The sequence below is a fragment of the Conger conger genome, chromosome 12 (genome assembly GCF_963514075.1).
Source record: "Conger conger chromosome 12, fConCon1.1, whole genome shotgun sequence".
NCBI lineage: Eukaryota > Metazoa > Chordata > Actinopteri > Anguilliformes > Congridae > Conger > Conger conger.
Genome location: NC_083771.1, coordinates 774,767 through 800,119, shown reverse-complemented (window position 1 = coordinate 800,119; position 25,353 = coordinate 774,767). Strand labels below are relative to the sequence as shown.

The following is a 25,353-nucleotide window of genomic DNA, read 5'->3' as shown; positions in this document are numbered from 1 at the left end:
TGTTAAAGAAAGGCTTCAGCTTCCTCCACCCCCGGTACGCCTCCCTGAAGCGTACACAAAAGGCCTCCTCCTCCAGGATCTGGACGTTCATGCGCCAGCACCCTCTCCCAAACGCTGGCGCATCCCACCCCACTGTCACCACCACCCCGCTGTGATCTGAGAAAAACAGCGGGATCACCTTGGCCGCCTTCACCCTCTGCCCCCCCGGAACAAAAACAAAATCAAGACGGGACTTGGCCCCCCTGCTGTTCCCCCAGGTAAGCCCCGGGTCCCTTGGCCACACCTCCCTAAACCCGTCCTTCAGGGAGAACCTCCCCAACACCCCTTTCAGGTGTGCTGCCGAAGCATCTGGTGCCTCAAAAGAAACATTAAAATCCCCCCCCATCACTACATACCTGCTTGTAGCACACACCTGCTCCAGAGACAAAAAAAAACCCCTTCGCCTTTGTAGCAAGGCTGGAGCGTACACACTCACAAACCTTAGTTTGATTCCCCTCCAATCCCCGTCAACCACGAGGACCCTCCCCTGAACCCATGAGAACACATTTATAACTTTTATCTCCCTCCCTCCAAACAAAATTCCCACCCCGGAAGAATGTACCCCTCCCACACTCCAAAAAGAAAGCCCCCTCTTCCACTCAAAAGCAAATTTCTGAGCGTCCTCACTGGACCTCAGGTGCACCTCCTGCACAAAACAAACGAAAAATCTCTGTCCCGTCAAAAAATGAAAAACCCCCCTCCTCTTTCCATCCTTTCTCAAACCCCTCACATTACAGGTCAGTACAGTTAATTTTTCTGCCATGATTGAAACCTGACGAAAAACAAAAAACCTCCTCCCTCCCAGCCTCACAGGCCAAACCCCCCCACCCTCCCTCCCCCTCCCTCCTCGCAATCTAAAAACGGTACCTCGTTCGGGGCCCTCTGTTTTACCGGCCCCTCGTCGTACCCACACTCGGACAGGGGGGAAGCCATGTCCCACACCAGGCTCTCACTGCTCGACACGTCTGTGGAGTCCCCAGAGTCCAGGTGCAATCCCCCCCTGACCACGCCGAGCCTGACCTTCTTCTTCTTCTTCTTCTTCTTCTCCTTTTCCCCTGGAGATCCGCTCTCCCCGCTGGTGCTCTCCACCGCCAGCTCCTCTGTGGCCTCCGCCCACGTGAGGGTGCGGCTGCGCTTCACCCCTCCCTCCAGGCCTCCTTCCTCAGCCCCAGCTGCCCCTGCCACAAGGGCTCCCTCTGGGGGTGCCTTTCCTGCCACCACCTCTGCTCCGCCCGGGGCCGGCACTGCTCTGCCTGCCGTCGCCTCTCCCCTCCTGCCCCGAGGACGTGGGGTGGGGCCCACCTCTCCCGATGACGGCACTGATGAAGTCGAGGCCTCCAGCTCCGACTCCTCCACCACCTCCTCACCCGCCTTTTCTGCTGCAGGAGCTGCCTCCGACGCTACCTTTCTTCCCTGTCTCGGCGCTCCCTCCTCCTCTCCTCCAGGGGGCGCTGCATCGGCAGGAGCAGCACTGCCCTGCTCCTGTCCCCTTTCCTCTGCCTGGCTCTGCTGCGCTTCCTCCTCCCCTCCACCAGGGGGAGCTGGCTGTCCTCCGGCTGCCTCGGCGTAAGTGCGCCTCCGGGCGGGGCAGTCCCGGATCAGGTGTTCCAGACTCCCGCACAGATGGCACTTCCTTCCTCTGGGGCACTCGCGTGCCGCATGGCCTTCCTCCCCACATGCCAAACAAACAAAGGAGCTGCATTCTTTGGACATGTGTCCGTATTTGAGGCATCTCCTGCAGTACGTGGGCAGGCCTGGGTAAGTTAGGAACCCCTTATCCTGCCCGATGGAAAAAACTGCAGGCAGATGCCTCACACCGCCCACCGACTCCTCTTCAGGCCTTAGCCTGTACAGTGAGCGCCGTACACAGGTTACAAAAGAAAAGGGTGTCAAATTTCAGCCCTAAGCACGGCACGTCACGCCCTCCCTCCAATACCGGCTGATACATGCGGGCTCGCTGAACGTACTCATACGAGCCCCACAGAAAACGAAAAACAGCCCTTGTCAGGCTTTTACGCTGCCTAGCTGGCAAAGGAAATACCAAACTCAAAAAAACCAAAGACGAAAGAACCTCGGCCTTCAGCACCGTGGTCTTCCCCATGAGGGACAGAGGCCGCTGCTGCCACAAACCTAGCTTCCTCCTGGCCATCGCAATCCTCTTGCCCCAATTCAACCCGCTACTGTCCCCTTCCATAAAATCCACCCCCAGCACCCTTAAAGGGCCAGCGCAGACCTCCATCCCACCTAGACTGTCCCTCCTTCCTGCCCAGGCTCCGAAAAATTTAATCTTACACTTACCTATATTTAATGCAGACCCAGATGCCCTCCCAAACCGGCCTACCAGCTCAAGAGCACACTCTACACTCCTGTCGCTAGTGACAAACAACGTCATGTCGTCTGCATATGCTGACATCTTTAAAACCGCTCCCCCACTACCTGGGAGCCACACCCCCTCCACTCTCCTATCCGCACGCATTGCAGCTGCCAGGGGCTCCAAATACAAAACATACAGCAGGGGGGACAGGGGGCAACCCTGTCTCACGCCCCTTGTCTGCAACACAAAATCTCCTAAAAACCCGTTTATCTTAACCTGGCTGCCAACTCCGGAATAGAGTATGCTTACCCACCTTCTAAAATTGGCGCCAAAACCCAACCTCTCCAAAACCCTAAACAAAAAACTATGGCAGACCCTGTCAAAAGCCTTCTCCTGGTCCAGACTCACCAGGACCAGAGGAAGGCCTCTGTCCTCCACCCAGCTCACCACATCCCTAACCAGCTGCAGGTTGAACAGCACAGACCTACCCTCTACCCCACACGTCTGATCGCTATGGATCACGTGTGGCATGGCCTTGCCCAACCTTGCAGCTAGGGCCCGAGCAATTATCTTGTAGTCGACCCCTAACAAAGTCAGGGGCCGCCAGTTGCTTAGCTCCTCAGGGTCTCCTTTCTTATACAGGAGGGACACCACCCCTTCCCTCATAGAAGGGCTTAACTGCCCTCCCGCAAATATTTCCTCCACCACCTTTAAGAACTCAGCCCCCAGCAACTCCCAGTTCTCCACATAAAACTCCCTGCCCATCCCGTCCTTGCCAGGGACCCTCCGCCTGCTCATCCCTTTCAGGGCCTCCCACAACTCCTGTTTGGAGAACGGGAGCTCTAGCTCCGCCCTCACAGCCTCCGGAACTCGTCTGTCGAGGAACCCCAGAAAGTGATCCCCCACTGCTGGTCCACCTCCTGCTCGCCAAACAGCTGCTGGTAAAAAGATGCGGCGACCCCTAACATCCCCCCGCTGTCCGTGTGCAGCTCCCCTTTCTGCCCCCTAAGCCCACCTACAGCTGTCCTGGCCGTCGCCGCCCTCACCGTCTGAAAAAAGAAGGCACTGCACCTCTCATCCTTCTCAAAGCGCTCTTTCTGTGCCTTGAAACAAAAAATGCCTGCCCTTTTCTCGCACCACCTCCTCTGCCACTGCTTCAGCTCATCCACCTCCTGCACCCTCAGCTCACAACCCTTATTCCACTCCTCATAAAGGTCTTGCAGCCTCCTTCTCACAGCCCGAAACTCCCCCACATCTTTATCCCTTTTCCGCTTCATATACCTCCTTGCTAAAATTCCCACCCGCCTTTTGATGCTCTCCCACCAGTCCACCCAAGACCCATAGAGCGGCCTCAGGTTCTGCCAGCCCTGGTACGCCCATTGCAGCTGCTTCCTAAACTCGTCGTCCCCCACTATCCCCTCGTTCAGTTTCCAGTACCCCCTGCCAAAGGTCCTACTGGAAACTAAAACCCCCACAGTAAGTGCCAAGTGGTCAGAAAACCACACTGGAGTCACAAAACCAAAACTTATTATTTGCCCCTTCTGTAAAAAAATATAATCGATGCGACTCTGGCTCCCCCTTGTGTTCACCCAGGTCACGCCAGGGCCCTGCTTATTCACAACCCGATAAGCATCCTCCAAATTAAACCCCTGTACAACAGAACATAATCCCCTGAGGCTAGCATCCTTCCCCTTATCAATGCTGGTGTTGAAATCCCCCCCCAAAATCAAAAACCTTGTTGAGCACAGTAAAGCGTCAAAACCCGAAAACACCTCCCTCCTGCCAACCGGGTCAGCGGGGGCGTAAACGTTGACCACCCTGTATTTTGTATTCCCCCAGTCAAAATCAACTAATAACACCCTGCCCTGCACGGCAGACAAACAATGTACGATCTTAAAATCCCTCCCACCAAACAAAACCCCCACTCCAGTGGAATGAACTCCCCCCACACTCCATCTTGACTCCCCTCTCCCCCACTCCTTAGAAAACCGTTTGCAATCTGCCCCATCCCTCAGATGCACCTCTTGCAGGAGGCAGATGTGAAAATCCAACAATGAGAGGTGTGCAAATACCGCCCCCCTCTTCTCTTTGTTCTGCAACCCCCTCACATTAACGGTCGTTATTTTGAGTTCCGCCATGTTTCCAGTGTACATGACCAAATCCCCTTTACTCTCTTTCCTCCCTATCATCTAATACAAACCCCTCCATGTCCCACTCGAGGGGGGACTCCCCTCCCAGGCCCATGTCCGAGTTGTCCTCCAGCAGCGACTCCTCAGCCACGTATGTCAGAGCCGCATAGCGGTTCGACAAATTGACCTCCGAGCCGGACTTGTGCAGCTTGGAGGGATTGGAGTCCTCGAAAGAGGCCCGCTTCCTCCCTGCCACTCTTGCCCACTGCATGCTGTCCTCTGCAGGCTCCGTGTCCCCCCAAGCAAGCGGGGTTCCCAGATCCCCGGAGGCCAACCCAGCAATATCCACCTCCGCCTGAGCTGGACCATGACCTGAAGCTGGATTCTGGAGCGGAGCTGGATTCGGGACTGGAGCTGGTTCGGGAACTGGAGCTGGTTCGGGGACTGGAGCTGGTTCGGGAACTGGAGCTGGTTCGGGGACTGGAGCTGGATCAGGGACCGGAGCCGGAAGATCCTTCCCTCCCACCTGCTTGCCTCGAAAAGCAGCCGCTGCCGCCCTGCGGAAGCGCTGCGCTAACCCGGAATGAACCGGGCTGTCCGGGCTCTCCGGAATAACCACGCCCGGAACCGGATCGGGAGCCGGGCCAGCGACCGGAGCTAGCGCTGCAGTGGAAAACGCCTTGTGCCGTCCCTTCACTCCACCTGGTTCAGGTGCAGCCTGAGCAGGAGCAGGAGCGGGGCCTCCTTTCAGAGGCCGTGCAGACGCCCCAGCCGATAAAGGAGCTACAGGGACCGAGCCAGCAACAGCACGCGCGCAGGCAGGGACTTTCGACGGGCCTGGCGTTTCCTCATCCAGGGACCCCCTCCGGGAATCCGGTCCTGGCTTGTGCTTTGCCTTTCTCTTGCCCTCTCCTCCGGTAACAGGATGAGTCCCCTTGGCGCTCCTCTCTCCTCCACCACCAGGGGGATCCACGGCCTCGTCCTCCACCTCACAAGCAGCCCCTCCCATTACCTCCGCATAGGTCCTCCTCCGTTCCGGGCACGCCCGAAACAGGTGCAGCGTGCTAGAACAAAGGCTGCAGCTTTTAGGCGCGGCACATTCCTTGGCCAGGTGGTCTTCAGCTCCACAATTCCTACAATTGCTTGCCTTACAGTCCTCTTTCAAATGACCGTATAGGCCGCAACGCCTGCAGTACACTGGCATTCCAGGGTAGTAAAGATACCCCCTATCCGGGCCTATGGCAAAACTCCCAGGAGGGTGTTTGTACCCACCAGCGCTAAGCGCATCCGTCTTAAATTTGACCATGTACCGCCTCTTTCCAGTCCAAAACCCATATTTGTTCTTCACTTTGGAGCCCTCCTTCACTTCTGCGCAATAGCGGTGCAAAAAACATAAAATGTCCGACTCCAACACAAAAGGATTGTACAAATGAATCACTAAAGGCCTGAGGGGCCTGGAATACAGCAGCCAGACCGTGACTCCTCTCAAAACTGCACTATCCCTAGCCTCCTTGAATCGGTGGTAGAAATTCAAACAGTCCGCTTCCGTAACAAAAGTTAAATCAAACAGGCCTCTACTTGGCACATCTTGCAAACAAAAAACTGAATCAGGCTCCAAAGCAAACAGACCTTTGATGATCTTCTCCACGAAAAAATCCAGCGTCACCGTCTCTCTCATCCCTTCCGAAACCTCGAACCTGACGGTATTCCTCAACCGCACCCGGTGGGTCGGCACCTCTTCATCCTCCAAAGCCATCGCTCCCGCGAAGAACAGATACTACACTTGATCTTAGCCAAAAGACCGAGAAGCGATAACCACAAACTGGCCCCTGCCGACGGCGCCCTCCCGGTGACCCCGGACCGCGCTCGGGGCAGACGCCACCTGGCCCAGGAGCCGGCCCCCCTCCCCGCCTTCCCAAGAACCCTGCGCACGCACTGACTGGCCGGTCGGCGAGCTACCGTAACGACCGGACTCAGCTGGCTCCTCCCACCAAGATCCACTGTCCTCCACTGGCAGGCACAGCCGCCAAAAACACTCAACACATACCGAGTACACTGTTACTTACTGAATAGCTGCTCTCTAGGCAGCGACCAAAGCTATTTAGCGAGCGGGGCATCGATCGCACGCGGCAAGCAGGCGATAAGCCAGAAACGAGCAAGTCGGCTCGGCTCATCGGCGACTCGCAAGCAACCCGCATACCTGTCGCACATTGCCGTCTGTCCTTAAACCGTTCGAAGTTGCCCCGTCCTGTGGACGGAGCATCCAAAAATAGCACAAACTCAGGTGCGTTCCTCTCCACGGAAATCTTTAGTAAAATGTGGTTTTATTGGTTTTTTTACATTTCTTTACATTTTAAAATTCTTTTTCTTTTTTTACTAATTAACACAAAATAATCATTTAATCAAGAACTTAAACTAATGAAACAAAGACATCAAAGGAATGAAAACAAACAAAGAAAGAGTGATTACAAAATAATTCAAAGAGACCTTACAAAACTTAACAAAATCAATTTCAACAATAAAGAAACTAAGGTGAATTAAAGACGAGAAAATAGTAAAGAAAGAGTCCATTCCGCTCAGGTTTGGTTGTCCCGAGAGGCTTCTGTGTCCCTTCTGTGTCCCTTGGGGGGGTGGACTATATGATGAATTCTTTCCAGTGGTCCACCCCCCACTTCTCTCTCGCCAGGTTCTTGTTAGTGTGCATGTCCACCAGAATGCCGTCCTGGAGGAGGTTTTGGATCCTCCTCCGGAGAGTGACCAGGTCTACAGATGTTTTCTGGTAGACCTTGATGTTCCTCGTCTCCCACAGGACCTGCTTCACGGTGTTGATGATCCTCCACTGACGCTGGAGCACGGTGGTCTTGCATCCCCCCGGCGGACCGTAGAGGATGCCCTCAGCCATCAGGGAGGACCTCGGCAGGAACCTGCTTAGGGAGACAGAGGAACAAACAAGGCCCCAGACCCGCCTGGCCACGGAGCACTCCCAGAACAGGTGGTGAATGTGTTCTGAGTCAGTGCATCCGTGGGGGCAGCGTTCAGTCAGGGCTAAGTGCCGGCGATACATAAATGTTCTGGTGGGGAGACACCTATGGGCTGTCATCCAGGCAATGTCTTTTTGTTTGTTTGTGAGACACTTATGTGTCACATTTGCCCAGATGACTTGCGGGTCCAGGTCTGGCCCCCCCCTCGGGAGCGTTACTATTTGGCCAGATCTTAAATGAGCCATAATCATTTTATAGCTCCACGAGGTTAGGCCAGCCCTGGGCAGATCCGTCCTGTAGGCAAAGTCCTTCAGGGCTCGGTAGACGTAGGGGGGGTCCCAGCTATAAGGTATGGTGAGGTCCAGCACACCCAAGCCCATTGCTCTGAGGAAGGGGGTGGCATAGTACCTGGCAAAGGTACCAGAGGCCTTACCCACCTTCCCTGCATTCTGGACAAGGGTGGCCAGACCCTGCACCATAATGATGTTGACAATGTCTGGGACCCCCCGCCCCCCATTCCGCTCCTCTTTGAGGAGGGTGACGCGTTTAAGTTTTTCCATGGTGCTCCCCCAGACAAAGCGGAAAGCCATCCGGGTGATTAACTTCCCGGTGGCTTTGTCTGGGGGAAACACCCTCCCCACATAGAGCAGAATGGGTAGGACAATTGCCTTCAGGACAAGGATCTTACCCGCCATGGTCAAGGGCCGTGCACTCCAGCTCCTGATTTTATTTTGGACGTGGCGGAGGGCTCCCTCCCAGCTGGTTCTCCCTCCTCCGTCAGCCTGGAAGGTCACCCCCAGGAGCTTGATGGTATTCCTACGCACAGGGAAGGAAACGGTCAGCTCCTCACTCCAATGTGGAGACAGAAACAGTTCACTCTTGTCCCTGTTGACCAGGGCGCCAGTGGCCACACAGAAGTCGTCCAACACCTTGGTGGCACAAGCGATAGAACGACTGTCTGTGGCGACGATGGCAATGTCGTCCATGTACGCCATCACCTTTAGCCGTTCCCCCCCCGCTCCAGGGAGTGGATAGCCCGCCACTCCTGGATTGGCCCTGATGGCCTGGAGGAACGGTTCCAGGTAGATGACGTACAGGAGAGATGCTAGAGGGCACCCCTGCCTGACGCCAGACCTGACATCAAACGGGGCAGAGGGCTGTCGATTGACAACCACTCTGCCCGTTATGTCTGTCAGACAGATCTTTGTCCAGCGCAGGAGGGGGCCAGGAATGTTCATTTTCTCCAGCACTCTCTCCAAGCACACATGACTCACCCGGTCAAATGCCTTCTCTTGATCGAGACTGAGAAGGCACAAGGGGGACCTCCGCTCCCCGGAGTGGATGATTAGATCCCTCGCGAGGAGCAGGTTGTCATTTATGGACCTCCCCTGCACGCTGCAGGTCTGGTCCGGTCCGATCACCGATGTTATCAGGCCTTGGAACCTCCCCATCAGCGCCTTCGCCATGATCTTATAATCGACTGAGAGGAGGTTGATCGGCCGCCAGTTGCGGAGGTCCTTCAGGTCCCCCTTCTTTGGGACAAGAGCTACTGAGCTCTGTCTCAGTGAGGCGCCTAACCGCCCCTCCCTGTACGCAGCCCTGAACACTTCCGCCACGTCCCCCTTCAGGAGATCCCAGTGAGCCTGGTAAAACTCAGCTGGGATTCCGTCAGGGCCCGGAGCTTTGTGTGTATTCAGGGAGTGCACGGCCCTGGTGAGCTCCTCAGTGCTCAACTCCGCCTCCATCTGCTCATCTCCCAGGCGTCTGTCCAGGCAGCCCAGGAAGGTGTCCATGAGAGCCCCGTCTGAGGGCCTCTCGCTATAAAGGCCCTCGTAGAACTCCCTCCGCCTCTTCAGACACCACCACACCTCTGCTGTTATAGAGAGACAAGATGTTATTCGTCTTGGTCCGTGCCCTGCGGAAGAAAAACCGTGTGCATTTCTCATCCTCCTCGAGGCCCTGGAGTTTGGAGCGGAAGGTCTGTTTCTTCCGCTCTTCCCGGTAGAGGGTGGTGAGGCTCTGCCGAGCTTGTGCGATTTCGCTGCTAACATCCAGGCCTCGGGACTGGAGGAGGCTTAGTCTTTGGAGGGCAGCATTGTGGCGTTCAAAAACTGCCCTCCTTTCCCTCGCCTTCCTCCGCCCGACTGCCCGGAAGTAACCCCGCACTCGCTCCTTCACCATCTCCCACCACTCCACCGGGGAGTCAAAGAGATGTTTCAGACTCACCCACTCCTGGTATCTTCTCGAGAAGGAGAGACGCACCTGGGGGTCTTGGAGATGGCTGATGTTCATTCGCCAGAGCCCCTTACCCACGGTTATCGATTTCTCCCAGACCAGGGACACGGTTACCATGTGGTGGTCCGAGAAGTGCACCGCCTTGATGGAATAGCTGTGCACCCTCAGGCCTGGGGAGAGCAGAAACATGTCAATTCTGGATGAGGAGGAGCCAGAGGAACTCACAAACGTATGCTGGGGAGGAGAGGCGCCCCAGGCGTCGCAGAGGGAGAAATCCTCGATGAGGGACCGCAGCAGGGTGCCGGAGCGGTCCGGCCTTGGTTTGCTGCGGTCCTCATCTCTTAAAGCACAGTTGAAGTCTCCCCCTACGACGACGGGCATTGTAGTGTGTAATATGGAGCGTAATTTTGTGAAAAGGGAGACTCTCTCGGCCACACTGGTGGGGCCGTACACGTTGACGACCCTGAGTGGGGAACCCCCGACATCGAAATCAGTGACGAGGATTCGCCCACTCTCCACAATATTGTGTGCTGTTGTTTTAACAAAGGGATTCTTCGTCAACGTGCCGACCCCATCAGCTCTGGCGATGTTAGAGCCAGACCAGAGAGAGTCTCCCATTCTCCATTCCCCCCCCAGAACGCCATCCAACTCCCGGAACGGGATACCACATTCCTGGAGCAGGACGACGTCCGAGGGGATTTGTGAAAGAATGGAGAAAACTGTTGAGCGTTTGTCTGGATGTTTAATACTGCGGGTGTTGAGTGTTGTTAACATAATTGTGTTTTCCATAAAGTTTATTTTTGGTGTGTGTCTGGTGTACCGGAGTTATTGCTGGAAATTTTCTGGCACATTTGGTCAATTGTAGAAAAGATTGTGTCTGGGTTATTTTGGCGCCTACTCACCCCCTGACCATGTGCTCCCATGGGTCTCCCCTCCCGACTGCCTGGGAGGTTCCGTCCTGGAGAGGTGGGGGCAGATGTTCTTACCCCAGGCTTCCCCCCAGCCCCTGGAGGGCCCTGAGAGGCGGATGTTGTTTGGGTCCAGGGGCTGGCTGGTCCTTAGTGGTTCTGGGATGAAGGGTGCTAAAGGTATGGTGACCGGTCTGTCTCGGCTTTGATGGTGGTGGGGTTGGTTTGTTTGGGCGTGGTAGGGGATTTGGCCTAGCGGAAGTTTGTGGGGTTTCTTTTTGGTTTGTCACAACGGCTCTTTTGGCTAGTTTGGTTTGGCGTGTTATTGCTGGATTTGCAGGCTGGGTGGGAAAATTGTGCTGAGCTGTAGTTTTTGGTGATCTCATTCTTTTGCCCTTTTTGGATTTCGCCTTCTGCCAGGGTGTGATGGTGTCATCAGTGTCTGTGGTTGAGGAGTCTGACTCCTCCACCGTGATGAGGATGTCGGAGTCAGGCTCCTCCTTTACTGTGGTGATTGGGGATAGGGTAATCAGGGGAACTGTGCTGTTTGGGATTTCCGAAATAGTGCTGCAGGGGAGGTCTTGTGCCGTGCTCGGTGCCTGTGTTGGTATGTTGTCAGGCTGAATGGGGGGGGACGTGAATGTATTTTCAATTATTATGGGTATAAGAGGGGTAGGGAGCGGGGTAGGGAGCGGGGGGGCAGTCAATGACGGTGGTAGGGGCGCGGTGCTCCGGGCCCTGTTCGCGTACGAGAGGGGGCAATCACGGAAGAGATGCCCCCTCACCCCGCAGAGGTTACAGGGCCTCGGGTCACGGCACGCCCTGGTCTCGTGCTCGCCGCCACACGACTTGCACTTGACCACTGTGCAGGCTGCGGCCAAGTGACCTAACTCGCCGCAGTTCCTGCACAGCTTGGGCATGCCGTGATAAAACACCACGCCCCGGTGTCTCCCCAGCGTGATGGTGCTGGGGATATGACATACCCCCCCGACTACAGAGGGGTCAGATTTTAGCTGGACCAGCCATTTTCTGGCCCCGGTCCAGACTCCGTCCTCATCCAGGACCCTCCGAGATCCTGATTTAACACTGCCATACCTGCCCAACCACGTACTCACATCGTGGTCCTGTACAGCTTCATTATAAAACTGTACAGTGACCACTTTGTTTTCCGTGTGGGACAGGGGCTCAACTTGAAAGTTGTTGAGGGGAGACCTGTCCTTCCCCTCTCTAGAGAGGTTCCAGAACCTCTCCAGGACATTAGCGTTTTTAAAGCTAATTTCAAAAATATCAGCATTTCCTGGAACCTTCACCAGGCAGTTCAGGTCGCCTGGCACGAAGCCCATGGCTCGCTGAAGCACTGCCCGGCTAAACTCCAGGCGGGTCATACCTGTCACTCTCCTCTGGCTGTTGGCTGTTGGGGCAGCAGCATTGGTTCCCCCCCTAGTGGACGCTGGCTCGGTGGCGCCCTCCACAGCTGCGCCATTCACCCCGTGCTCCACCAGGGGGCCTACCCTGTCGCTGCTGCCCCCCTCTCCGCTGTTCAGGAGGGTTAGCCGGACGGCATTGTGGCGCCGCACACCTGGCTGAGCCGCCGTCGCCATTCCTGCTGGGGGCCGGAGTCCAGCTGTAGGCAGAGAACAAAGAATCGCCTGAGGTTGATGGCCTGTCCCAGGGGGACCGAACATGCAAGGGGGGCCGATGGTTCAGCTCCCCTGCCGCTAGTGAACCTCCCTTCCGGTGGGGGGGCGCCAAGCGTTGGTCCGGTACGCAGTGAGCAGGTCCGGATCCAAAGGGCGCCGCCGTCTTCTGGGGGGAGGTCCACGGATCCCCCTTTCTGCCTGCTCCGCACGCCTCGTCCTCCGGAGGGGTTCCGCTGGATCTGCTGCAGGGCCTGAAAAACCAGAGGCAGAGAGAGCAACCGGCGAAGGCCCAGCAAGGCTGGTACAGGCCCGGAGAGCAGCCCTTCCGGGCGTTCTCTCCGGGCAGCTCTTGTACTCGCCTCTGGCTTCCGGCAGAAAAGCGTTCTGCAGCAGTGGAGCTCGTCCTCCGGATGGCGGGAGTCTTCTGGCAGGGTGGCCTCCAGGCGAGTCTCTGCCTCCGCCGGCTGGCTCTCGAGGATCCTCGTCGCCGCCTCAGTCCAGGGAAAGGTGGTGGAGTCCCGGGCTTCTTGGCTGGCTCTCTGGATCCTCAAGGCTCCTCCGGGTCCGGCTCCCTCTGGTGGCAGGCTCTGGCAACGGCAGCTCCCTCCGCAGTTCCTGGATCAGCTCCCTCGCTCCTTCTCTCCAGCCACCTGGTTGGTTCCTCCCAACAGGCCCTGGGGTACCTGGAGGTCAGAGAGGGCCGCGGTCAAGCCACTGGTACTCTCTCCTCGCTCCAGGTACAGCTGTTCCGGGGGTGGTCCGTGAACTGCGAGTCCGCACCAGCCGCGGTCAGGCCACGTACTGGGAACGGAACTCGCAGTCCGTCAGGTTAGGAGGAAAAACCAGGTGGAAAAAAGAGGGGGGCGAAGGAGCCAAGAAAGGGAGGAAAAAGGGAGAGAGAGAAGGGACACAAGCTCTGAGAAGCCTCTCGAGAACAGCCGAAAACCCCTTGTCTACCACTAGCAAGCCAGTGGTAGGCAACAGGTTAATTCATGCTGAAGAGAAACCCGAGCGAAATGTGACCTTTCGGCGCACCAGGCGCCTCCGGCCCCCTTCCCAGCCACTCCCACTGACCCGGGGTTGCCACTGCTGTCAGCCGGCCGGACAGACAATCCGAGAGGGAAGGTGGGAAAAGCGAGACAGCGCAATAACAACAAACAGTTACGTCCCGCACAGAAAACTACATCATTTTGCTAAAAAACAGAGGCAAGCACACTTACAACAAGGGCACATATCCACCCTGTTTACAACACAATTTACATGCATACAAAAAAAACAAACAAACAAACAAACAAACAAAAAGGGGGAAGAACAGGGCAACCCACCCACCTAGTAAAGGACAACAAAACACAACCTTTTTTTGCACAAAACTTGGAGAGGCGCACCGTTCCCGAACGCACTGCAATAACGGGTCGATGCTTGAAGCGGACGGAGCAAGCTCCTTCTCCGACTCCCTGTGCCAAAAATCCGTTTAATATATAGTCCCCTGATAGGGGACGTATCAGATATTAAACTGATAAGAACAGATTTTTTTTTGTATTTAAATTATTTTATTGTCCGCTCAGACATCATTTCACATACACACACTGTACAACAAAATCCAAACACAAAACCTCTCTACATCTCTCTTTACCAGAAAAAAAACCCCAAAACCCCACCCCTTCCCAACCAAGTCCCAAAGTCCCCAAACCCCATTCTTTCCCCCTCCCCCTTCCCAACACAGTCCCACCATACAAAACGCATTTCAAACCAAAAAATCTCAGAAAACAGAGACAGCAATACAAACCAAACAAGAAACAAACAAAAACAGCCCTACACACAAAACCCTTCAAAAAACCCTAACTCACCCCCTTCCATCGCTCCCATGCGGCGTGGAAACCCCACCTCAGTACCTCCCATCGGAAGCGCCGCTCCACCTCCGCCTCCACCATCCGCACCACCCCCCTCCCTGTCCACCCCGTCTTTACCGCTCCCCTCTACCCCCAGTACCTTCACTGGCCCTATACTTACCTGCAGCCCCCCCTGTCCATCCCTTCTCCCCTTCCACGCCCCTAAGTACTTAATTTTTGACTTTGCCAGGTTAATAGCGGCCCCCGCCCCCCTGGCAAAGTCCCCCACGACCTCCATTGCCCTCCGCACACTCCTGTCCCCATCCATAAACAAACAAACATCATCCGCATACATTGCCAACTTCAAAATCTCACCCCCCGCCCCTGGCATTGGCACCCCTTTTATCCCTCCCTCCCTCCTAATTGCCTCCGCCATTGGCTCTAAATACAAAACAAAAAGGAGTGGTGACAAAGGGCACCCCTGCCTTACCCCCCCCTTCTGCCACACCATGTCCCCCAAGTGCCCGTTAACCCCTACTCTACTCCCTACACCCCTATACATCAAGTGCAGCCACCTTAAAAACTTTACCCAAAAACCCAAACGCCCTAAAACCCCAAACAAAAAACTATGACTTACCCTATCGAATGCCTTCTCCATATCTAGAGAGATAAAAGCAAGCGGGAGGTGCCTTTCCTCCACCCAACACAGGACATCCCGCGTGAGCTGGAGATTCCACGCTGCTGTTCTCCCCTCTACCCCACAGGTCTGGTCCTCCCCCACCAGGAACGGCATGGCTAACCTCAGCCGGCCTGCCAGTGCCCGGGCGATGAGCTTGTAATCGACGCCCAGAAGTGTTATTGGGCGCCAGTTTTTTATATCAAGCTCATCGCCCTTCTTGTACAGCATGGCCACCACTCCTTCTTTCATCGAGGGGCCGAGCTCCCCCTTCTCATACATCTCCCCCACTACGTCCAAGAAGTCTGGGCCCACCATCTCCCAGAATTTACAATAAAACTCCTTGGGGATCCCATCCTTCCCCGGGACCTTCCCTCCCTTCATCCCAGAGAGTGCCCTTCCGAGCTCCTCCAAGCTGAAGGGCACCTCTAAGACCGCCCTCACTCCCTCCGGCACCTTCTGCTCCACTAACCCCAAGAAACGTTCTGCGGCCACCGTATCCACCTCCCTTTCCCCAAAGAGTTCGGCATAGTACCGGGAGGCCACCTTCTGCATCTCCTGTGCCTCTCTCTGCACCCTCCCGTCCTCCCCCCTCAACCCTTCCATCACCCTCCTTACCCTCATCGCCCTTACCCTCTGAAAGAAGTAGGCCGAAACCGTCTCCCCTTTTTCATATAGTTCTCCCTGGCTCTTAAAAACCAGGGAGCGCGCCTTCCCCTCGTGCAGCGCCCTTAGCTCTGCCTTTAACCCCTCCCACCTCCCCTCATCAAACCCTTCCCCCTTGTTCCACCGCACATATAGCCCCTCTAGCTCCCTTTGGAGCTTAAGAGAGTACCTCTGCTCCCTCCTCCTCCTTCCCCTGCAGTAGTTGATAACAAAAGCCCTAATTCGGGCCTTTGTTACCTCCCACCACTCTACCGTGGTACTGAAAAAGGGCTTCAGCGCCCTCCATCCCTTGTACGCCTCCCCAAAATGCACGCAAAAGGCCTCCTCCTCTAGCACTTGTGTATTCATGCGCCAGCACCCCCTCCCAAAAGCTGGCGCATCCCACCCCACTGTCACCACCACCCCGCTGTGATCCGAAAAAAACAGCGGGATCACCTCCGCCGCCTTCACCCTCTGCCCCCCCGGAACAAAAACATAATCAAGGCGGGACTTGGCCCCCCTGCTGTTCCCCCAGGTAAGCCCCGGGTCCCTTGGCCACACCTCCCTAAACCCGTCCTTTAAGGAGAACCTCCCCAACACACCCTTCAGATGTGCCGCCGAGAAATCCGGCGCCTCAAAGGAAACGTTAAAATCCCCCCCCATCACTACCACCCTGCTCGTGGCACACACCAGCCTCAGCCTTCTTTCCCTCCAATCCCCGTCCACCACGAGGACCCTCCCCTGAACCCAAGAGAACACATTCCTGATCTCTATATCCCATCCCTCTTCCACCCCGGAAGAATGAGCCCCTCCCACACTCCAAAAAGAAAACCCCTTCTTCCACTCAAAAGAAAATTTGTGAGCGTCCTCACTGGACCTCAGGTGCACCTCCTGCACAAAACAAACAAAAAACCTCTTTCGTGACAAAAAATGAAAAACCCCCCTTCTCTTTCCATCGTTGTAGGCCTCGAATACCTCTAAGCACAGGCCCTCACTCTCCAGCGTCACATCAAAAAGTCCCCTGCTTGGGTAATCCTGTACGCAGTACATCCTTTCCACGCCAACATTGAAAAAGTCATTAAACAGCCTTACGATAACGTAACGCAGATCCACCTTCCCTCTCTCCTCCACCGCCACCTGCAGCCGGATTGTGTTCCTCCTCCTTAAAGCTCCTCCCGAACTCTCTGGTCCTGGCGCAGTCATGGTCCCACACACAGAAAAATCCTCCGATCGCGAAAAAAGTTTTGTCTCCGTCTGATAAGAACAGATTTTTTTTTTTTGTGGTGAAGCTCAGAGTCAAGGCCTCAGCGTTGGCTCAGAGTTTTACCTTTTTTTATTAAATCTACACTAATCCTATATACATATATACAACAGCGACGTTGTCCAAATCATTATCCAAATCAATCCCAGTCCAATTTCCAAATTCCAGTATCAATAAGTCCAATTCAATCCCCGAAGGGCGCTACGCTAATCAGGGGGAAAAAAAGTAAAACCCCCGATCGCTCCTCACCACCAGGCCGAAGCCTGGCTTGAGAGCCGATTTTTTAAGCTCCAGGCCTTAGGCAGAGACTCAAGGGGATCCATGAACCATCATGGATCTTAGCCAAAAGGCCGAGAAGCGATAACCGCAAACTGGCCCCTGCCGACGGCGCCCTCCCGGTGGCCCCGGACCGCGCTCGCGGCAGACGCCACCTGGCCCAGGAGCCGGCCCCCCTCCCCGCCTTCCCAAGAACCCTGCGCACGCACTGACTGGCCGGTCGGCGAGCTACCGTAACGACCGGACTCAGCTGGCTCCTCCCACCAAGATCCACTGTCCTCCACTGGCAGGCACAGCCGCCAAAAACACTCAACACATACCGAGTACGCTGTGACGTACTTACTACCGAGTCACTTACCGAATAGCTGCTCTCTAGGCAGCGACCAAAGCTATTTAGCGAGCGGGGCATCGATCGCACGCGGCAAGCAGGCGATAAGCCAGAAACGAGCAAGTCGGCGACTCGCAAGCAACCCGCATACCTGTCGCACATTGCCGTCTGTCCTTAAACCGTTCGAAGTTGCCCCGCCCTGTGGACGGAGCATCCAAAAATAGCACAAACTCAGGTGCGTTCCTCTCCACGGAAATCTTTAGTAAAAGGCGAAAGATTTGTGCGTGCTGAAGAGAAACCCGAGCGAAATGTGACCTTTCAGCGCACCAGGCGCCTCCGGCCCCCTTCCCAGCCACTCCCACTGACCCGGGGTTGCCACTGCTGCCAGCCGGCCGGACAGACAATCCGAGAGGGAAGGTGGGAAAAGCGAGACAGCGCAATGACAACAAACAGTTACGTCCCGCACAGAAAACTACATCATTTTGCTAAAAAACAGAGGCAAGCACACTTACAACAAGGGCACATATTCACCCTATTTACAACACAATTTACATACATACAAAAAAAACAAACAAACAAACAAACAAACAAAAAGGGGGAAGAACAGGGCAACCCACCCACCTAGTAAAGGACAACAAAACACAACCTTTTTTTGCACAAAACTTGGAGAGGCGCACCGTTCCCGAACGCACTGCAATAACGGGTCGATGCTTGAAGCGGACGGAGCAAGCTCCTTCTCCGACTCCCTGTGCCAAAAATCCGTTTAATATATAGTCCCCTGATAGGGGACGTATCAGATATTAAACTGATAAGAACAGATACTACACTTGATCTTAGCCAAAAGGCCGAGAAGCGATAACCGCAAACTGGCCCCTGCCGACGGCGCCCTCCCGGTGGCCCCGGACCGCGCTCGGGGCAGACGCCACCTGGCCCAGGAGCCGGCCCCCCTCCCCGCCTTCCCAAGAACCCTGCGCACGCACTGACTGGCCGGTCGGCGAGCTACCGTAACGACCGGACTCCCACCAAGATCCACTGTCCTCCACTGGCAGGCACAGCCGCCAAAAACACTCAACACATACCGAGTACGCTGTGACGTACTTACTACCGAGTCACTTACCGAATAGCTGCTCTCTAGGCAGCGACCAAAGCTATTTAGCGAGCGGGGCATCGATCGCACGCCGCAAGCAGGCAACAAGTCAGAAACGAGCAAGTCGGCTCGGCTCATCGGTGACTCGCAAGCAACCTGCATACCTGTCGCACATTGCCATCTGTCCTTAAACTGTTCGAAGCTGCCCCATCCTGTGGACGGAGCATCCAAAAATAGCACAAACTCAGGTGCGTTCCTCTCCACGGAAATCTTTAGTAAAATGTGGTTTTATTGGTTTTTTTTACATTTCTTTACATTTTAAAATTCTTTTTCTTTTTTTTTTTTTTTTTTAAACACACTAACACAAAATAATCATTTAATCAAGAACTTAAGCTAATGAAACAGAGACATCAAAGGAATGAAAACCAACTTAAAGAAAGAGTGATTACAAAATATTCCAAAGAGACCTTACAAAACTCAACAAAATCAATTTCAACAATAAAGAAACTAAGGTGAATTAAAAGACGAGGAAATAGTAAAGAAAGAGTCCATTCCGCTCAGGTTTGGTTGTCCCGAGAGGCGTCTGTGTCCCTTCTGTGTCCCTTGGGGGGGTGGACTATATGATAAGTTCTTTCCAGTGGTCCACCCCCCACTTCTCTCTCGCCAGGTTCTTATTAGCGTGCATGTCCACCAGAATGCCGTCCTGGAGGAGGTTTTGGATCCTCCTTCGGAGAGTGACCAGGTCTACAGATGTTTTCTGGTAGACCTTGATGTTCCTCGTCTCCCACAGGACCTGCTTCACTGTGTTGATGATCCTCCACTGACGCTGGAGCACGGTGGTCTTGCATCCCCCCGGCGGACCGTAGAGGATGCCCTCAGCCATCAGGGAGGACCTCGGCAGGAACCTGCTTAGGGAGACAGAGGAACAAACAAGGCCCCAGACCCGCCTGGCCACGGAGCGCTCCCAGAACAGGTGGTGGATGTGTTGCGAGTCAGTGCATCCGTGGGGGCAGCGTTCAGTCAGGGCTAAGTGCCGGCGATACATAAATGTTCTGGTGGGGAGACACCTATGGGCTGTCATCCAGGCAATGTCTTTTTGTTTGTTTGTAAGACACTTGTGTGTTACATTTGCCCAGATGACTTGCGGGTCCAGGTCTGGCCCCCCCCTCGGGAGCGTTACTATTTGGCCAGATCTTAAATGAGCCATAATCATTTTATAGCTCCACGAGGTTAGGCCAGCCCTGGGCAGACCCGTCCTGTAGGCAAAGTCCTTCAGGGCTCGATAGACATAGGGGGGGTCCCAGCTGTAGGGTACGGTGAGGTCCAGCACACCCAAGCCCATTGCTCTGAGGAAGGGGGTGGCATAGTACCTGGCAAAGGTACCAGAGGCCTTACCCACCTTCCCTGCATTCTGGACAAGGGTGGCCAGACCCTGCACCATGAAGATGTTCACGATGTCTGGGACCCCCCGGCCCCATTCCGCTCCTCTTTGAGGAGGGTGACGCGTTTAAGTTTTTCCATGGTGCTCCCCCAGACAAAGCGGAAAGCCATCCGGGTAATTAGCTTCCCGGTGGCTTTGTCTGGGGGAAACACCCTCCCCACATAGAGCAGAATGGGTAGGACAATTGCCTTCAGGACGAGGATCTTACCCGCCATGGTCAAGGGCCGTGCACTCCAGCTCCTGATTTTATTTTGGACGTGGCGGAGGGCTCCCTCCCAGCTGGTTCTCCCTCCTCCGTCAGCCTGGAAGGTCACCCCCAGGAGCTTGATGGTATTCCTACGCACAGGGAAGGAAACGGTCAGCTCCTCACTCCAATTTGGAGACAGAAACAGTTCACTCTTGTCCCTGTTGACCAGGGCGCCAGTGGCCACACAGAAGTCGTCCAACACCTTGGTGGCACAAGCGATAGAACGACTATCTGTGGCGATGATGGCAATGTCGTCCATGTACGCCATCACCTTTAGCCGTTCCCCCCCCGCTCCAGGGAGTGGATAGCCCACCACTCCTGGATTGGCCCTAATGGCCTGGAGGAACGGTTCCAGGTAGATGACGTACAGGAGAGATGCTAGAGGGCACCCCTGCCTGACGCCTGACCTGACATCGAACGGGGCAGAGGGCTGTCGATTGACAACCACTCTGCCCGTTATGTCTGTCAGGCAGATCTTTGTCCAGCGCAGGAGGGGGCCAGGAATGTTCATTTTCTCTAGCACTCTCTCCAAGCACACATGACTCACCCGGTCAAATGCCTTCTCTTGATCGAGACTGAGAAGGCACAAGGGGGACCTCCGCTCCCCGGAGTGGATGATTAGATCCCTCGCGAGGAGCAGGTTGTCATTTATGGACCTCCCCTGCACGCTGCAGGTCTGGTCCGGTCCGATCACCGATGTTATCAGGCCTTGGAACCTCCCCATCAGCGCCTTCGCCATGATCTTATAATCGACTGAGAGGAGGTTGATCGGCCGCCAGTTGCGGAGGTCCTTCAGGTCCCCCTTCTTTGGGACAAGAGCTACTGAGCTCTGTCTCAGTGAGGCGCCTAACCGCCCCTCCCTGTACGCAGCCCTGAACACTTCCGCCACGTCCCCCTTCAGGAGATCCCAGTGAGCCTGGTAAAACTCAGCTGGGATTCCGTCAGGGCCCGGAGCTTTGTGTGTATTCAGGGAGTGCACGGCCCTGGTGAGCTCCTCAGTGCTCAACTCCGCCTCCATCTGCTCATCTCCCAGGCGTCTGTCCAGGCAGCCCAGGAAGGTGTCCATGAGAGCCCCGTCTGAGGGCCTCTCGCTGTAAAGGCCCTCATAGAACTCCCTGGCCACCTCCCGGACCTCCGCCTCTTCAGACACCACCACACCTCTGCTGTTATAGAGAGACAAGATGTTATTCGTCTTGGTTCGTGCCCTGCGGAAGAAGAACCGCGTGCACTTCTCATCCTCCTGGAGGCCCTGGAGTTTGGAGCGGAAGGTCTGTTTCTTCCGCTCTTCCCGGTAGAGGGTGGTGAGGCTCTGCCGAGCTTGTGCAATTTCGCTGCCAACATCCAGGCCTCGGGACTGGAGGAGGCTTAGTCTTTGGAGGGCAGCATTGTGGCGTTCAAAAACTGCCCTCCCTTCCTTCGCCTTCCTCCGCCCGACTGCCCGGAAGTAGCCCCGCACTCGCTCCTTCACCATCTCCCACCACTCCACCGGGGAGTCAAAGAGATGTTTCAGACTCACCCACTCCAGGTATCTTCTCGAGAAGGAGAGACGCACCTGGGGGTCTTGGAGATGGCTGATATTCATCCGCCAGAGCCCCTTACCCACGGTTATAGGTTTCTCCCAGACCAGGGACACGGTTACCATGTGGTGGTCCGAGAAGTGCACCGCCTTGGTGGAATAGCTGTGCACCCTCAGGCCTGGGGAGAGCAGAAACATGTCAATTCTGGATGAGGAGGAGCCAGAGGAACTCACAAAAGTGTGTTGGGGAGGAGAGGCGCCCCCGGCGTCGCAGAGGGAGAAATCCTCGATGAGGGACCGCAGTGCCGGAGCGATCCGGCCTTGGTTTGCTGCGGTCCTCATCTCTTAAAACACAGTTGAAATCTCCCCCTACGACGACGGGCATCGTGCAGTGTAACAGTGGTGGTAGTTTAGTGAATAGGGAGACTCTCTCGGCCACGCTGGTGGGACCGTACACGTTGATGACCCTGAGTGGGGAACCCCCGACCTCGAGATCGGTGACGAGGATTCGCCCACTCTCCACAATGCTGTGTGCTGTTATTTTAGCATAGGGATTTTTCATCAACGTGCCGACCCCATCAGCTCTGGCGATGTTTGAGCCAGACCAGAGAGAGTCTCCCATTCTCCATTCCTCCCCCAGAACGCCATCCCACTCCCGAAACGGAATCCCACATTCCTGGAGCAGGACGACGTCTGAGGGGATCTGTGACAGAATGGAGAAAACAGTGGTGCGTTTATCGGGGTGTCTGATACTTCCGGTGTTAAGTGTGGTGAGTGTGAAGTTGTATGCCATGATATTTATTGTTTTTGTGTATCTGGTGATCCAGTATGGCTGTTAGCCATATTCTGACAGATTTGGTTAATTGTATGAAAAATTGTATCCGGGTTATTGTGGCGCCTACTCACCCCCTGACCATGTTCTCCCATGGGTCTCCCCTCCTGACTGCCTGGGAGGTTCCGTCCTGGAGAGGTGGGGGTGGTTGTTTTTGCCCCAGGCCTCCCCCCAGGGCCTGGGAGGAGGGGGATGTTGTCGCCCCCCTTTGAGAGTCCGGACCGGGGGCTGGCTGGTCCCTGATGGAGTGGGGGTGAAGTGTGCCAATGTTCTGCAAGTTTTCCTTATGGTTTACAGATTTTGGTGGATGGGTAGCAGGTTTGGGAAGGGGATTGGGCCTGGCGAAAGATTTGGGACAGTGTACCGGTTTTTTGTTTGATTGTACTGTTTGTCTTTTGGCGTTGATCGGTTGGCGTGTTATTGCTGGGTTTGGAGGCTGGCTGGGTGTATTTTGTGCTTTAGCTGTTGTAGGTGATCTGATTCTTTTTCCCTTTCGTTTGGGTTTTTGCCACGGAGTGATGGAGTTTGTGTCCGATTCTGCAGAAGAGGAGTCTGACCCCTCCACCACAATGGGGGTGTCAGAGTCAGGCTCCTCTTTAACTGTGGTGACAGTGGGTTGGGTAACAGGGGGTGCTGTTGAGGTGGGGGTTGCCGGTGTTGTGCTGCAGGGGAGGGTTAGTAGTGTTTGTGTTGTGGGGGTTAGGCTGGGGCAAAAAGGGAGTGGGTGCTCTAATGCGTGGTGTGGGGGTAGGATGGGGTGGGGGAGGGGGGGCAGTCATTGACGGTGGTGGGGGCGCGGTGCTCCGGGCCCTGTTCGCGTATGAGAGGGGGCAATCCCGGAAGAGATGCCCCCTCACCCCGCAAAGATTACAGGACCTCGGGTCACGGCACGCCCTGGTCTCGTGCTCGCCGCCACACACGGTGTCTCCCCAGCGTGATGGTGCTGGGGATATGACATACCCCCCCCACTGCAGAGGGGTCAGGCTTGAGCTGGACCAGCCATTTCCTGGCCCCGGTCCAGACTCCATCCTCATCCAGGACCCTCCTGGCTTCAGATTTTACTTGGCCGTACCTGCCCAACCACGTACTCACATCGTGGTCCTGTACAGTTTCATTAAAAAACTGCACAGTGACCACTTTGCTTTCCGTGTCGGACAGGGGCTCAACTTGAAAGTTGTTAAGGGGAGACCTGTCCTTCCCCTCTCTATAGAGGTTCCAGAACCTCTCCAGGACATTAGCATTCTTTAGGCTAACTTCGAAAATGTCAGCATTTCCTGGAACCTTCACCAGGCAGTTCAGGTCGCCTGGCACGAAGCCCATGGCTCGCTGAAGCACTGCCCGGCTAAACTCCAGGCGGGTCATACCTGTCACTCTCCTCTGGCTGTTGGCTGTTGGGGCAGCAGCATTGGTTCCCCCCCTAGTGGACGCTGGCTCGATGGCGCCCTCCACAGCTGCGCCATTCGCCCCTTGCTCCACCAGGGGGCCTACCCTGTCGCTGCTGCCCCCCTCTCCGCTGTTCAGGAGGGTTAGCCGGACGGCATTGTGGCGCCGCACACCTGGCTGAGCCGCCGTCGCCATTCCTGCTGGGGGCCGGAGTCCAGCTGTAGGCAGAGAACAAAGAATCGCCTGAGGTTGATGGCCTGTCCCAGGGGGACCGAACATGCAAGGGGGGCCGATGGTTCAGCTCCCCTGCCGCTAGTGAACCTCCCTTCCGGTGGGGGGGCGCCAAGCGTTGGTCCGGTACGCAGCAAGCAGGTCCGGATCCAAAGGGCGCCGCCGTCTTCTGGGGGGAGGTCCACGGATCCCCCTTTCTGCCTGCTCCGCACGCCTCGTCCTCCGGAGGGGTTCCGCTGGATCTGCTGCAGGGCCTGAAAAACCAGAGGCAGAGAGAGCAACCGGCGAAGGCCCAGCAAAGCTGGTACAGGCCCGGAGAGCAGCCCTTCCGGGCGTTCTCTCCGGGCAGCTCTTGTACTCGCCTCTGGCTTTCGGCAAGAAAGCGTTCTGCAGCAGTGGAGCTCGTCCTCCGGATGGCGGGAGTCTTCTGGCAGGGTGGCCTCCAGGCGAGTCTCTGCCTCCGCTGGCTGGCTCTCGAGGATCCTCGTCGCCGCCTCAGTCCAGGAAAGGATGGTGGAGTCCCGGGCTTCCTGGCTGGCTCTCTGGATCCTCGAGGCTCCTCCGGGTCCGGCTCCCTCTGGTGGCAGGCTCTGGCAACGGCAGCTCCCTCCGCAGTTCCTAGATCAGCTCCCTCGCTCCTTCTCTCCAGCCACCTGGTTGGTTCCTCCCAACAGGCCCTGGGGTACCTGGAAGTCAGAGAGGGCCGCGGTCAAGCCACTGGTACTCTCTCCTCGCTCCAGGTACAGCTGTTCCGGGGGTGGTCCGTGAACTGCGAGCCCGCACCAGCCGCGGTCAAGCCACGTACTGGGAACGGAACTCGCAGTCCGTCAGGTTAGGAGGAAAAACCAGGTGGAAAAAAGAGAGGGGCGAAGGAGCCAAGAAAGGGAGGAAAAAGGAGAGAGAAAAGGGACACAAGCTCTGAGAAGCCTCTCAAGAACAGCTGAAAACCCCCTGTCTACCACTAGCAAGCCAGTGGTAGGCAACAGGTTAATTCGTGCTGAAGAGAAACCCGAGCGAAATGTGACCTTTCAGCGCACCAAGCGCCTCCGGCCCCCTTCCCAGCCACTCCCACTGACCCGGGGTTGCCACTGCTGCCAGCCGGCCGGACAATCCGAGAGGGAAGGTGGGAAAAGCGAGACAGCGCAATAACAAACAGTTACGTCCCGCACACAAAACTACATCATTTTGCTAAAAAACAGAGGCAAGCACACTTACAACAAGGGCACATATTCACCCTATTTACAACACAATTTACATACATACATACAAAAAAACAAACAAACAAAAAGGGGGAAGAACAGGGCAACCCACCCACCTAGTAAAGGACAACAAAACCTTTTTTTGCACAAAACTTG

The 25,353-nt window shown here is 55.7% G+C and overlaps 2 non-coding genes and 2 pseudogenes across 2 annotated transcripts; all 4 read right to left on the bottom strand.

Annotated features, from left to right (window-relative positions):
• Positions 1 to 6,204: 6,204 nt before the first annotated feature.
• On the bottom strand, positions 6,205 to 6,295 carry LOC133106585 (U2 spliceosomal RNA; annotated as a pseudogene).
• A 7,325-nt stretch (positions 6,296 to 13,620) lies between these two features.
• On the bottom strand, positions 13,621 to 13,795 carry LOC133106423 (U2 spliceosomal RNA; annotated as a pseudogene).
• Positions 13,796 to 17,451: 3,656 nt separating this feature from the next.
• Positions 17,452 to 17,568, bottom strand: LOC133105878 (U5 spliceosomal RNA). The gene has a single exon (XR_009704066.1). It is a non-coding gene; the product is annotated as a U5 spliceosomal RNA (small nuclear RNA).
• Positions 17,569 to 17,927: 359 nt separating this feature from the next.
• Positions 17,928 to 18,118, bottom strand: LOC133106290 (U2 spliceosomal RNA). Its single transcript, XR_009704457.1, has one exon. It is a non-coding gene; the product is annotated as a U2 spliceosomal RNA (small nuclear RNA).
• Between the last annotated feature and the right edge of the window lie 7,235 nt (positions 18,119 to 25,353).